General features: G+C 46.1%; 1 protein-coding gene across 1 annotated transcript in view; it reads right to left on the bottom strand.

The window, feature by feature from the left end:
• Nucleotides 1–4,854, bottom strand: part of LOC111954893 (electrogenic aspartate/glutamate antiporter SLC25A13, mitochondrial) — a 92,072-nt gene that overhangs the window by 27,831 nt on the left and 59,387 nt on the right.

Genomic DNA, 4,854 nt, shown 5'->3' with positions numbered 1-4,854 from the left:
GAGAGAGATGATAGCAATGTTCACTGTAGACAGCGAGGCTGTAGGTCTGTCAGTGATAAGATGTTCACATGTAGACCCAGAGCCTGCTCTAGGTTTCAGTGATAGAATGTTCAATGTAGACAGGCTGCTAGGTCTGTCCAGTGATAGATGTTGCAGCTGTAGACAGATGCTAAGGATCTGTCAGTGATAGATGTTCACTGTAGACAGGTGCGCTAGGTCTGTCAGTGATAGATGTTCACTGTAGACAGGCTGCTAGGTCTGTCAGTGACTAGATGTTCACTGTAGACAGGCTGCTAGGCTCTGTCAGTGATAGATGTTCACTGTAGACATGCTGCTAAGGTCTGTCAGTGATAGATGTTCAACTGTAGACAGGCTGCTAGAGTCTGCTCAGTGGATAGATGTTCACATGTAGACCAGGATGCTAGGTCTGTCAGTGATAGATGTTCACTGTAGACAGGCTGCTAGGTCTGTCAGTGATAGATGTTCACTGTAGACCAGGACTGCTAGGTCTGTCACGTGATAGATGTTCGAACCAGTAGACAGCTGCTAGGTCTGTCAGTGATAGATGTTCACTGTAGACAGGTGCTGGTCTGTCAGTGATAGAGTTCACTGTAGACAGGCTGGCTAGGTCTGTCAGTGATAAGAGTTGTTCACTGTAGACGGACACTGCTTAGTCTGTCAGTGATAGATGTCACTGTAGACAGGCTGCCTAGAGTCCTGTAGTGATAATAGTATCACTGTAGACAGGGCTGCTAGGCTCATGTCAGTTGATAGATGTTCACTGTAGACAAGGCTGCTAGGTCTGTCAGTGATAGATAGTTCACTGTAAAGACAGGCTGCTAGGTCTTGTCCATGATGATGTTTCACTGTAAGACAGGGCTGCTAGAGTCTGTCAGTGATAGATGTTCACTGTAGACAGGCGCTAAGGTCTGTCAGTGATAGAAGTTCAACTGTAGACAGGCTCTATGCTGTCAGTGATAGATGTTCACTGTAACAGGCTCCCAGGTCTGTCTCCTAGTCTCTAAAACAGTCCTTATTCAGTTCTACCCTGCCTGAGGGGTTCTGTCTTAACGCTCCAACCTTGTACTATGGTGCGCCGGAGATCAAACCCCAGCCACAGGCCCAGACAGGTTCCTCTCAGAGAGCTTTCAGGCGGCACGGCTTTCATGCTACAGCTACGGTATCTAGAGGACGGGTGGTGTGGTGCATCAGCGGCGGCGTTTAAAACTGTGTTTATAGCTAACTGCGTCTCGGCACGGAGAGGTGAGAGCCGGGACGTAGTTAGACTGGGAAAGGTGGCAACCATGCCTGGAACTCTCTCTCAGGCCTCTGCCATCGCTCTCCTCTCTCCGCAGTCTTATTCTCTTTCTGTAGTTGCCCCTCAGGAATACTGTGGCTCGCACAGAAAGCCGGCACAGTGCAATTAGATAGAAATCTGTTTCCATGGGAGCCCTTCCCGCCCGTTAAAAAGGGCCTGTACTGTTGGTTGTGTTCTTTCTCCGCCTCTTTGCTGTGGAAATATGAATGTTGAATTTTGTGTGTTCTATCTTACGGGAAAGCCATCAAATGAGTGCCTCAATCTGAATCTGCAACCATGTGCGTTTTTAAACAGCCACCCTAGAATTCTTAAGTAAGCATTTCCATATTTCGAGGAAGAGATCAATAATCGTTTCATTGAAGCCGTTATTAAGAACTCCAGAACTTTAAATAGAGTGGAGCAGAACCGACCCACACTTCCCTTCCAGAACTTTAAATAGAGTGGAGCAGAACCGACCCACACTTCCCTTCCAGCCCTTAATGAGGGCAGTGAATAGCAGGAGGCCGATTCTTAATTCTAACGTCTCACAGCTACAATGGTATAACTATTTCTTCCTGTGGAAAATGATCTTTCATAGTTGATTACAGCGGCCCTCTAAAAGCAATGCATTTATTACAGGTCCGTTGGACACGGAGATGATGAGCTGGAATTAGGAACACTTCAGCAGCCAATGCTCTCACTCACATCAATTGGACACTAATTGGGGGATTTTTTTATATTAAAGGACAGAAAACAACAAGACAGGTTAGAGAAACCACTGCACAATTAGGACTGACAGACAGAAGAACAGACACATATGTCAGGGGGAGGGGGAGAAAGGGAGTGAGAGGGAGAGAGAGAGACAGAAAAGCTCAAAGAGTGAAGAACAAACACCATTGTAAATACAACCCATATTTCTGCTTATTTATTTTCCCTTTTGTACTTTAACCATTTGCACATCATTACAACACTATACATACATAATATGACATTTGTAATGTCTTTATTCTTTTGGAACTTCTGGGAGTGTAATGTTTACTGTTCATTTTTATTGTTTATTTCACTTTTGTATATTATCTACCTCACTTGCTTTGGCAATGTTAACATATGTTTCCCATGCCAATAAAGCCCTTGAATTAAATCGAATTGACAGAAACAGAGAGAGAGAGAAAGGGAGAAAAAGAGAGAGGGAGAGATAGATGGAGAGAGCGAGAGAGAGAATGGGAGAGAAAGGGAGAGAGAGAGATAGAAAGGGGAGAGAGAAAGGGGGAGAGGGAGACAGACAAAGAGGGCGAGAGAGGGAGAGTCACAGAGAGAGAGAGAGAGATTTGATTACAGAGTGACACAGTCGGTGGCGCTCTGATAATTCCCAGGTAATTACAAGGCAAGGTGATCCCCTTAGGAGTTTTGAGAGTCAGCACCTCAGACACGCTCCAGCACTGAGAGATGAGGGGCCTAGACCGCAGAGTTGACTGCACTCTCATATCAGCAACTCAACACACACACACACGTGGGCATGTATACGCACACACACATTCCAACACACACACACACACACACACACACACACACACACACACACACACACACACAACACACACACACACACACACACACACACACACACACACACACACACACACACACACACACCTGGGGCTAACAGCTAACAGTTTACTTTTCAAAGGCATACAATAGCTTAGCGCAAGTTAGCAAACATTAGCCACCCTCCATTAATAACCACTCACACTTTCATAGGTGCCAAGAGAATGCTCAAATGGGATTACACAAGATAGCATGCATTTATGTATGTGTTGTGTGTGTGTGTGTTTATGTTCTCATGTGAGTGTAAACGTTGTGATAAATGTTTTTAGCACTCGAAACGGAGCCGAATAACAAACCATTACAAAGGCTTAACAATCTAATTGAAGTGATTTACACTGAATAATTGCTACAGTGAAAACTAACAAAGCAACACTGTATTCCCTCTCTCTCTCTCAATTTAAGGGGCTTTATTGGCATGGGAAACATATGTATAACATTGCCAAAGGCAAGTGAAATAGATAATCTCTCTCTCTCTCTCTCTCTCTCCTCTCTCTCCATCTCTCTCTCTCTCCTCTCTCTCTCTTTCTCTCTCTCCCTCTCTCCGTGTCTCTCGTCTCATCTCATCTCGTCTCTCCTCTCTCTCTCTTCTCTCTCTCTCTCCTCTCCTGTTGCTTTCTGTGCTCTTGACATTGCCCAGTCCTGTGTATTTTGACGTAACCAAGACCTCAAATGAGGAGGCCAACGACCGTCACCTGATATGCATTCCAGCCAGCCAGCAGCGTCCTCAGTCAACGAGCATGCCTTTCTACCAAATAATCATTAAGACTTGGCAACCATCACTGAGCTTTATTATATTCTGAGGCTATAATGAGGCTGGAGAAAGAGAGAGAGAGAAGAGGAAAAGAGAGGAGAAGAGAGGAAGGAGGAGAACGGAGAGGAGGAAGAGGGGGAGAGAAAGGAGGAGAAGAGAGGAAAAGAGAGGGACGAGGGGAGGGGAGATGACATGATGGGAAAAGAGGAGAAGAGAGTGGGGAGAGAGAAAGAGGAGAAGAGAGGGGGAGAGAGGAAAGAGGGAGAGAGAAGGGGGAGAAGGAAGGAGGAGAGAGGGGAGAAAAGAAGAGAGGACGAGAGGAGGAAAGGAGAATATTGGGAGCAGGAGAAAAAGAGGGAAGAAGAACGGAAGAAGGAAGAAGAAGGAGGAAGAAGGAAGGAAGGAAGGAACGGAAGGAAGGAGGAAGAGAAGGAAGGAAGGAAGGAAAGGAAAGGACGGAAGGAAAAGGAAGGAAGGAAGAAGGAAGAAGGAAGGAAGAAGGAGGAAGGAAGGAAGGGCAAGAAATTAAGAGGAAGGGGCAAACAGCCAAGTGAGAGGCAAGAAGCAAAGTGGAGATGAGGAGAAGAGGGTAGAGAGGTGAACAGAAGAAAACAGATCAGAAATGTTGAGAGGTAGCATAGAAAAAAGGAGAGGAAAAGGGGAAAGGAGTGAGGAGAAGGAGGTGAATGGAAAGAACAGAAATAAGACGATGGGAAAGGATTAGAGGAGAAAATAAGAGGAGAAGAGAAGAGAGGAGAAGAGGAGAGAGGAAGAAAGATGAGAGAGAGGAGAGAGAAGAAAGAAGGAGAAGAGATGAGAAGAGAGGAGAAGAGGAAAGAGAGAGGAGAGAGAGGAGAGAAGAGAGAGAATGCAGGAAAGAGGAGAAAGAGAGGAGAGAGGAGAGGGAGAAGAGAGTAGAAAGAGAAGCGGAGAAGAGAGGAGAAGAGGAGAAGAGAAGAGAAGAGAAGAGAGGAGAAGATAAGAAAAAATGTCTAGATCCTCACCAGTCCTATTTAACAGTAATAGATTTGTAAAACGTTATTTACACACCACCACCACTCCCCCTCCCTCCCTCCCTCCCTCCCTCTCCTCCCTCCCTCCCTCCCTCCCTCCCTCCCTCCCTCCCTCCCCCAGGCTCTTTCTCTCTCTGTCCTGTCAGACTACTGGTCTGGGACTGTTGCTGAAGTCCCAACCAACACTT

This window comes from Salvelinus sp. IW2-2015, linkage group LG30, assembly GCF_002910315.2.
Source record: "Salvelinus sp. IW2-2015 linkage group LG30, ASM291031v2, whole genome shotgun sequence".
Taxonomy (NCBI): Eukaryota; Metazoa; Chordata; class Actinopteri; order Salmoniformes; family Salmonidae; genus Salvelinus; species Salvelinus sp. IW2-2015.
This window is presented reverse-complemented; position numbering and strand designations above follow the sequence as displayed.